This window comes from Oncorhynchus nerka, linkage group LG7, assembly GCF_034236695.1.
Source record: "Oncorhynchus nerka isolate Pitt River linkage group LG7, Oner_Uvic_2.0, whole genome shotgun sequence".
Classification (NCBI taxonomy): domain Eukaryota; kingdom Metazoa; phylum Chordata; class Actinopteri; order Salmoniformes; family Salmonidae; genus Oncorhynchus; species Oncorhynchus nerka.
In genome coordinates this window covers 27,868,924-27,879,441 of record NC_088402.1, presented here as the reverse complement: position 1 = coordinate 27,879,441, position 10,518 = coordinate 27,868,924, and the positions used below count along the sequence as shown (strand labels likewise).

The following is a 10,518-nucleotide window of genomic DNA, read 5'->3' as shown; positions in this document are numbered from 1 at the left end:
TTGGCCCTATCTTTATTTTAAAATATAAAGTTAGGCAGAACACTTCTTTAAAAAATATATATCTAGATCTTCATATTCTTCATATTCGTGACGTTTGTTGCAATCAAAGAATCTTTGAAAGTGAAAAAATGAGCTAAATCTATCACCAGCCACACGTGTAGCCTATAGATGAGTTCCAGATAAGAGACAGGCACGGCTCTCCACCAATCGTACAAGGAGAAAATGTTCCACCAATCGGACAAGGAGAAAACGGAGCGCGCTGGGACGTTAACCACCCCGAGCTCGCGCTAGAAACATTCTGGGTTGAACCTGGGGTGCGGGAATGGAATAGAGAGGGACTCCGTCTACTTTTATCTTTCAGTAGTCGTGTGATCGTGATAGTGAGCAAGAGAGAGGAGATCATACAGGAAACACTGCAACGATTTCGCTTTCATGTTTTGGAAAGTCCATATGCCTACATCATAAAGGTAGGTGTGCAGTCTACAAATTATATATATATTTTTTCCATGCATGGAGATTATGCACAGTACAATATGTGGAATAAATTAGCCTATACCCAACCCATCGTCGGCAGTTTTTCATGACGGCTTGTCTACCTAGACTGCCTGTTATTGAGTGCAAGATGATTGAGTAGCAAACTAGCAATAGCCTACTAATATATCAGAGCATTCGATTCATATTTTTTTTCTCTCATAGCACTTGTTGGCATAACACCTGTCTGCTTGTCAAGTCATTTGTTTTACCATTAGTGGTAGTAGGCTGATGTTGCCGTGTAACAGCTTCTTGATGGCCAGCAAGTCAGTCTTGTGTAGCCTAGATAATTCTCTCAATTTAGGATTTGGCAGAATAATGCCATTCCATGCTCTTGTGCTAACGGCAATGATCATCAACCCCGAAGACAGTTCAAATAGGATTTTGGTTGGGAGCGCGCCGGAGTACTTGTCATTCAATGTCGATAGCCTACTGCCTATGAATGAGAATTAGCGTATGAAATCCACCGAGCTCCGAGCGCTAATCAATACGCTACATGTGCAAATAGTCTCCTCTTATTCATCTCCTACGTCCTGAAATATTAGATGTAAAGCCGTAAGAAAGAGGGGGAGAGAGTATATTCACTTACAATGAGAAAAATAATTAAGAGACTGTATAGGCCTAGGCTATATTCACTTACAGTTTAAAGCCCCTCCAATTATAAAGCACTAGACTGCTGTTCTTTTGGTTGTTGAGTGCTTTTCACAGCTGCTTACATTGTATCCTCTCTCCTTTATTTCCAGGTGAATGCTGCAGCACAGTCCCCTCTGAAGGGAATGAGAAGCCTTGTGATTATTTGTTGACGCAGCACCAGCTCGACACTCCCCTGTCTCCCTCAACGTGAATAACAAGATGGGGAATGGATTATCAGACCAGTTCTTCCCCAGCCTTCCTTCCTTCCAGGCCCTCCATATTGTCATCCTGGGTCTGGACTGCGCCGGGAAGACCACTGTCCTCTACCGCCTTCGTTTCAATGAGTTTGTGAACACGGTCCCCACTAAGGGATTCAACACGGAGAAGATCAAAGTGTCCCTGAGCGCGGGCGGGAAGTCCTGGCGGAAAGCGGCGTTCCACTTCTGGGACGTGGGCGGTCAGGAGAAGCTCCGCCCCCTGTGGCGCTCTTACACGCGGTGTGCTGACGGCATTGTGTTCGTGGTGGATTCCGTCGACATCGAGCGCCTAGAGGAAGCCAAGACGGAGCTCCATAAGATCACGAGGTTAGCGGAGAACCAGGGGGTGCCGGTTCTAGTGGTGGCCAACAAGCAGGACCTGAGGAACTCTCTGCCGCTTCACGAGATGGAGCGCTCTCTGGCGCTAGGGGAGCTGGGTAATGGAACACCCTGGCACCTGCAGCCCGCCTGCGCTATCATAGGGGAGGGCTACAGGAAGGTTTGGAGAAGCTCCACGCCATGATCAACAAACGGAAGAAGACACAGAAAGCTCAACAGAAGAAGAGATGATCTGAATAGTCGCGCACACACACACACAACTGCCATCTTGTTGGAGCAACACAAGGACTTAAGCTACCAATGGTGGTGGATGGGGACTCACCTGTTGTGGTGTTAACCATGAGCAGGACATGTGGTGTTGACTGTAGCATGATGTACTACAGTACCCACAATGCTCAGTGTCCGTGGAGCCCTCAGTGATGGGTCCGCTGCTTGCCTGCCTGTCTGTTGGCTGAGTTGTATTAGTCATATGGAATGGGACTAAGTCTGTTCAGGGCCGTTGTCACTGTCCTCACTGGAACTGATGGAATAGATTTTCATGGACTTTGGATGGCAACTATCCTGGCTGGCACAGCATCACAGGACAGTGGACACTAATGTATGTTTAAAGGAAGTGTTATTCTATACCATGAGGCACACAGGGGTTCTCAGAGACAAAACAATCAAAACACTGTTGAAGTGTCAGAAGTCAAATGTATTGTGTTCTGTCTACACTCTTAAGTGTTACAAATGTATGTAGCCTGCTTTTCAATCAGTTTGAAGCATGAAAACACATTGAAATGATCGGTTTACCAAAGCCTGTGTTGACAATGAGATGACATGTGGAAAACACAAAGGACAATCAAGTTGCAGTCAGTCACTTGTTAGTGTGACCTCAAAGTTAGTCTTACAATCAGTCAGTATTCTGTCTCCATGTTGCTCAATGGAAGTCCAGAGGGTCTAGATAGACGAGTTTAGCATAAGCTTGATGATTCACTGAGAAGAGAATACAGAGATGGATGTTTTTAAACGATATGTAACAACCTTATTGTTTCATCAGTGATAAATGATAAGAATCTACAGCAGTTGGGCTATTTAATGTGACTATCATTTGGGTTAGGTGGGAGGTAGGGGTAAAAAAAACAGCTGTCAGGCAGTGTGGTTGTCTTGTGTAATTCTGTTGATTTGACATGCTGGTTGGCTCAGCATACCCTGAATATTCTTTCCTGGCTTGGCTAGCTGTCTGATCTGGACCCTGTACTCCAAGTGTCAGGCATCTGTCAGATCCAGTCCTAGTACCAGCCTAAGACTGGGTGCAAGGACCTAAGTAGAATGAGGGTATCTGGAACGCACCCAAAATTTTAGATAGATGGCGAAGTAGGGCTGGATCTATAGATTTAGCCCTTATTGGCTATCTACCTAAAACTTTGGGTGCGTTCCAGATACTCATTCTACTTAGGTCCTTGCAGTTTATAGGATTGTTATATCATGTTGATGTGGTTCCTAAGACATGAAATAGTTCCGCAGATGTAAAGATCTGATCAGATCTCAGACTTGTGCAGAGTTTGTGTACCTGGAACGCACCCATGGACTTCCATGTTGATAGACAGTCAAATAAAGGCACTTTATTGGTCTGTTTTCTGACCTTAGAACTTGCATCAGATTTTTGTATGAGGTTTATTATGATACTTAAAGAAGTGAATTGTTGATATTGCTTCGAAGGAAGCGTTAAAAAAATATATTGTTATGCTGTTATCACATTGGAATGTCAGTTGTCCCCCTGTTTACTGTGTGTGAGGGGTGCTCATATTTATGTATTTGTTTGTATAAATGTGTTCACCTTGAATAAAGCAACAATTAAACACTAACATGATATTGAACTGTTTTTTTTTTCTCATCAAAAGTGGTAAATTAATTTCCTAGATGGCATCAGACATTGGGTAACAGGTTTGAATACTATTTTCAGAGGACGAATATTTACGTTGCGTTTCTGTCCTAGCTTCTCAGCAGTTATATGGCATTTACACTGCATCAGATGTTGGGGGCAAATAACATGTCCACTCACTATTTCCTCATGCAATAGGTTCCTGCCCTCATGTTCAGTGTAGAAACGGAGAATAACAAACTAGAGCGGCTGCACTGCAATCAGAATCAAGTCTGTTCATTACACCATCTACTTTACTGTTCAGACACACTATTTCACTTTTCACCAACCTGATCTCACTGCCTACGCCCCAAACCCCCTGAATTCAGTGGTGAATCAAATTCAGGTTCAACAGCCTCACTGTTAGCTAGAATTGAGGCTGGTGTTCTAAGGCTCATGAATATTCCTGAGAAACACAAGGAAAAGCCTGATATACATAATGGACAGGGTCCTAGTGGTGGGATTTTAAGCTGGGCACAAAACTGGATTAGGTGGTCTTGGGATCGTGGCTACTTACAGAACAGAAGAAACAGTATAACACGTTCTCATTACCAGCTGTTGAAATGTCTTGTCTTATCTGGGGCTGGTTTCCATGGTGTTGGTGACTGTGTTTGGAGAAGAGACAAGCGGACAGTTCTAGCCCAGGAGAACCTGACCTCCTCAGAACAAAAACAGACTAATAGAGGGGGCATTGGTCTGAGATGACCCAGTAAGGAGTGATCTCTCTGGAAGGGTTTCCCCTGTTAAGCCCTTTCCTGGTTATTGGATGGATGGAGGTGAGGGCACAGTCATATGAGGGGAGGGCACACACACATGCGCAGGCACGCCCACAGGTACACACACACAAACAGCGACTCCAGCTCACCCAGGTATCTATCTGACAGGTATGGATAATGGAGGTGAAACTGAAAATGGCTCACAGTTAATTGTTTCAGAGATAAAAAAAAAAGTAACTTTTATTTTACTAGGCAAGTCAGTTTAAGAACAAATTCTTATTTACAATGACGGCCTACACCGGCCAAATCCGGACGACGCTGGGCCAATTGTGCGCCGCACTGTAATGAAATATGCAAACAAATTCTCTCTGTATGCATGTTCTCTCACTGCATGTTTGTCTACAGAAAACCTGGTCCTGCACCAACATTTTAAAGAATTTAGTATTCATTTAATGGAGGAGCAACATGAACATTTTTGCAACTAAATAAGCAGCAGGGAACATAAATAATATTGATTTGGCTTTGTAAAGCTCCATACTACTCTGCTGTAAACGTTGGGATGAAACATTTCAATACTACAACTAACCAAGTTTTACTTCCTAATACATGTGTAAATGACTGAACGACCGGCTAGGGCCTTGCCATGCCAATGGTGGTACACACTTTCTGTGACATCCCTTCTCCAGGCGAAATGGCCGTTTGCCCAGTGCCCATGTCAATGTTTCCATCATAGTGACGTCAGACAGGTCTGTGTGGCACCAGAGGTTAAGGCCTCTCTGTTCCCATGGACAGGGGTACACACATACACACACACACACACAGGGTTGGGTAGGTTACTTTCTAAAAGTAATCCGTTACAGTTACTAGTTACCTGTCCAGAATTGTAATCAGTAATGTATCTTTTGGATTACCCAAACGCAGTAAAGTAATCTGATTACATTCAGTTACTTTTTAGATTACTTTCCCTTTAAGGGGTGTTAGAAGAAGACAAAAACGCATGTTACCAATTGAACGACATCTATTGCAGGATAAATCAATGTTAAAGTTTACATAGCTGGCCATATATGGATGTTCAATTTTACTTTATGGGTTGGTTATGTAGGCTTCTTCTAACCCATCGCTTTCTACTACATGTAATAATAAGATGAAATTATATCTTTACATTAAAAACCAAAGTCTATCAGAATTCCAGTCATTCCAATAAATGTTTTACCCCTTGATCTTCAAGAATAGTACTTGGAAATATGGAAGTATAGATTAACCAAATTGTTTTACCTGAACATAACCCAAAACATAGGACTTAATAGCCAGCTGTGGTGTAAAGTATACTTTAAAGTACTACTTATGTCGTTTTTTGGGGTATCTGTACTTTACTTTACTATTTATATATTTGACAACTTTTACTTTTACTTCACTACTTTCCTAAAGAAACTAATGTACTTTTTACTCCATACATTTTCCCTGACATGCAAAAGTACATTTTGCATGGCAAGCAGGACAGGAAAATGGTCCAATTCACGCACTTATCAAGAGAACACCCCTGGACACCGCTACTGCCTCTGATCTGGCACACTCACTAAACACAAATGCTTAGTTTGTAAATGATGTGTTGGAGTGTGCCCCTGGCTATCCGTAAATAGATAAAAACTAGAAAAGGTTTGTTTAATATAGGGAATTTGAAATGATTTATACTTTTACTTTCAATACTTAAGTATATTTTAGCAATTACATTTACTTTTGATACTAAAGTATATAAAACAAATATACTTTTGCTCAAGTAATACTTTACTGGGTGACTTTCACCTTTACTTGAGTAATTTTCTATTAAGGTATCTTTACTTTTACTCAAGTACGACAATTGGTTACTTTTTCCACCACTGTTAGCTGCCCTACTCAAAGCAAAACAAATCCAGTTTGATTTATCACATGCTCCGAATACAACAGGTGTAGTAGACCTTACCGTCAAATGCTTACTTACAAGCCCTTAACCAACAATGCAGTTCAAGAAAGAGTTAAGAAAATATTTGCTAAATAAACAAAAGTAAGTAGCAGCAGTGTGTGTGTGTGGGGGGAGGGGGCGAGGGGTCAATGTAAATAGTACGGTGGCCATTTGATTCATTGTTCAGCAGTCTTATGGCTTGGGGATAGAAGCTGTTTAGGAGCCTTTTGGTCCTAGACTTGGAGCTCCGGTACCGCTTGCCATGCGGTAGCAGAGAGTGACTGAGTGACTGGAGTCTTTGACAATTTTTGGGGCATTCCTCTGACACCGCCTAGTATATAGGTCCTTGATGTCAGGAAGCTTGGGATAGTGATGTACTGGGCAGTACGCACTCCCCTCTGTAGCACCTTACTCTAATGTTTATGATTTTGTCATCATGGTGGACTGATTGGGCTCAATGATTTGAGTTGAAAAAGAAATGCTAAGCTCATGGAATGGCATGCTTTGAGCACTACTGAAAAGGGCTATTTACATGTGAAAAATGAATGCCATATGCTGCATTTGCTGTAGGCCTATTGTTTACCTTTTTGTTGGTGACATTTAGATATCTTGATAATATGCAGCTACTTAAAGGGCAAATCCACAGATGAAACAATAACAAAATGGTCACCCGCCTCTATTTTGGTAAAAAGCTGAGGGATGGGCCTTGAGAAATGTAACCACTCTCAGATGAATAGACGGAGCTATAGATGTAAGGACTGACCGTCCATGATATCAAAAGTATTGTTTTAACCATGTTATGAGGCTATACAGTGTTTGTTTACATTTACAATGTTTACAAACATTGGAGAAAAACAAGCTTATATTTTGGGTTCTCATGGAGTGTGACAGTTGAACATTTATAAGTTATATTCTTTCAGAATTAATGGATATGCATACAGTTGAAGTCGGAAGTTTACATACACCTTAGCCAAATTAATTTAAACTCAGTTTTTCACAATCCCTGACATTTAATCTTAGGAAAAAGTCCCTGTTTTAGGTCAGTTAGGATCACCACTTTATTTTAAGAATGTGAAATGTCAGAATAAGAGTAGAGAGAATGATTTATTTAAATTTCATTTCTTTCATCACATTCCCAGTGGGTCAGAAGTTTACATACACTCAATTAGTATTTGGTAGCATTGCCTTTAATAAATTGTTTAACCTGGGTCAAACTTTTTGGGTAGCCTTCCACAAGCTTCCCACAATATATTGGGTGTATTATGGCAAAATCATCCTGACAGAGCTGGTGTAACTGAGTCAGGTTTGTAGGCCTCCTTGCTCGCACACGCTTTTACAGTTCTGCCCACAAATTTTCTAAGGTTTGAGGTCAGGGCTTTGTGTTGTCCTTAAGCCATTTTGCCACAACTTTGGAAGTATGCTTGGGGTCATTGTCCCTTTGGAAGTATGCTTGGGGTCATTGTCCCTTTGGAAGTATGCTTGGGGTCATTGTCCCTTTGGAAGACCCATTTGCGACCAAGCTTTAACTTCCTGACTGATGCCTTGAGATGTTGCTTCAATATATCCACATCATTTTCCATACTCATGATGCAATCTATTTTGTGAAGTCCCTCCTGCAGCAAAGCACCCCCACAACATGATGCTGCCACCCCCGTGCTTTACGGTTGGGATGGTGTTCTTTGGCTTGCAAGCCTCCCCCTTTTTCCTCCAAACATAACGATGGTCATTATGGCCAAACAGTTCTATTTTTGTTTCATCAGACCAGAGGACATTTCTCAAAAAATACGATCTTTGTTGTCCCCATGTGCAGTTGCAAACCGTAATCTGGCTTTTTTATGGCGGTTTTGGAGCAGTGGCTTCTTCCTTGCTGAGCGGCCTTTCAGGTTATGTCGATATAGGACTCGTTTTACTGTGGATATAGATACTTTTATACCTGTTTCCTCGAGCATCTTCACAAGGTCTGTTTTTCTGGGATTGATTTGCACCTTTCGCACCAAAGTACGTTCACCTCCAGGAGACAGAATGCATCTCCTTCCTGAGCAGTATGACGGCTGCATGGTCCCATGGTGTTTATACTTGCATACTATTGTTTGTACAGATGACCGTTGTACCTTCAGGCATTTGTAAATTGCTCCCAAGGATGAGCCAGACTTGTGGAGGTCACCAATTTTGTTTCTGTGGTCTTGGCTGATTTTCTATTAAGGTATCTTTACTTTTACTCAAGTACGACAATTGGTTACTTCTTCCACCACTGTTAGCTGCCCTACTCAAAGCAAAACAAATCCAGTTTGATTTATCACATGCTCCGAATACAACAGGTGTAGTAGACCTTACCGTCAAATGCTTTAGCCCTTAACCAACAATGAGTTCAAGAAAGAGTGAAGAAAATAGCTAAATAAACCTTAACCAACAATGCAGTTCAAGCAAAGAGTTAATTGAAAATATTTGATTCATTGTTAAATAAACAAACAAGTGTGTGTGCTGATTAGCAGCAGTGTGTGTGTTGATTCATTGTTCAGCAGTGAATCAGACAGATTTATTTTGATTTTCCCATGATGTCAAGCAAAGAGGCACTGAGTTTGAAGGTAGGCTTGAAATACATCCACAAGTACACCTCCTATGGACTCAAATGATTTCAATTAGCCCATCAGAAGCTTCTAAAGCCATGAAATACTTTTCTGGAATTTTCCAAGCTGTTTAAAGGCACAGTCAACAAAGTGTATGACAACCTCTGACCCACTGGAATTGTGATACAGTGAATTATAAGTGAAATAATCTGTCTGTTAACAATTGCTGGAAAAATGACTTGTGTCATGCACAAAGTAGATGTCCTAACCGACTTGCCAAAACTATAGTTTGTTAACAAGAAATTTGTGGAGTGGTTGAAAAACTAGTTTTAATGACTCCAACCTAAGTGTATGTAAATTTCTGACATCCACTGTATATACACTACCATTCAAAAGTTTGGGGTCACTTAGAAAGGTCCTTGCTTTTGAAAGAAAAACACATTTTTTTTGTCCACTAAAATAACATCAAATTGATCAGAAATACAGTGTAGACATTGTTAATGTTGTAATGACTATTGTAGCTGGAAACGGCAGATTTTTAATGGAATATCTACAGAGACCCGTTATCAGCAACCATCACTCCTGTGTTCCAATGACACATTGTGTTAGCTAATCCAAGTTTATCATTTTAAAAAGCTAATTTATCATTAGAAAACCCTTTTGCAATTATGTTAGCACAGCTGAAAACTATTGTTCTGATTAAAGAATCAATAAAACTGGCCTTCTTTACACTAGTTGAGTATCTGGAGCATCAGCATTTGTGGGTTCGATTGCAGGCTCAAAATGGCCAAAACAAAGACCTTTCTTCTGAAACTCATCAGTCTAATCTTTTTCTGAGAAATGAAGGCTATTCCATGCAAGAAATTGCCAAGAAACTAAAGATCTCGTACAACGCTTTGTACTATTCCCCTCACAGAACAGCGTAAACTAGCTCTAACCAGAATAGAAAGAGGAGTGGGAGGCCCCAGTGCACAACTGAGCAAGAGGACAAGTACATTAGAGTGTCTGGTTTGAGAAACAGACACCTCTCAAGTCCTCAACTGGCAACTTCATTAAATAGTATCCGCGAAACACCAGTCTCAAGGTCAACAGTGAAGAGGCGTCTCCGGGATGCTGGCATTCTGGCCAATTTTATTGCTTGTTTTCAGTGGTGCTAACATAATTTCAACAATGTTTCTAATAATCAATTAGCCTTTTAAAATGATAAACTTGGATGAGCTAACCCTATGTGCCATTGGAACACAGGAGTGATGGTTGCTGATAATGGGCCTCTGTTTGCCTATGTAGATATTCCATTAAAAATCAGCCATTTCCTGCTACAATAGTCATTTACAACATCAACAATATCTACACTGTATTTCTTTTAGTGGACAAAATATGTGCTTTTCTTTCAAAAACAAGAACATTTCGAAGTGACCCCAAACCTTTGAATGGTAGTGTATATATATGTATATCATTTTTAAGTTAAAAAAAAATAGATGTAGCAACTACAGATTACCCCTTTAAGTGTATCAAACCTGTGCGAGTTATTGAGCATATGTCCATTAGGCATATAGATTTTATTTTTTTATCAGCATGAATTAGATTGAGAAATAAAAGCCCAATTTGTATTCCATAAACCGGGATCCGCAGT

General features: G+C 40.9%; 1 pseudogene; it reads left to right on the top strand.

The window, feature by feature from the left end:
- The first annotated feature begins 82 nt into the window (after window positions 1-82).
- On the top strand, window positions 83-3,607 carry LOC115131413 (ADP-ribosylation factor-like protein 4A; annotated as a pseudogene).
- The last annotated feature ends 6,911 nt before the right edge of the window (window positions 3,608-10,518 follow it).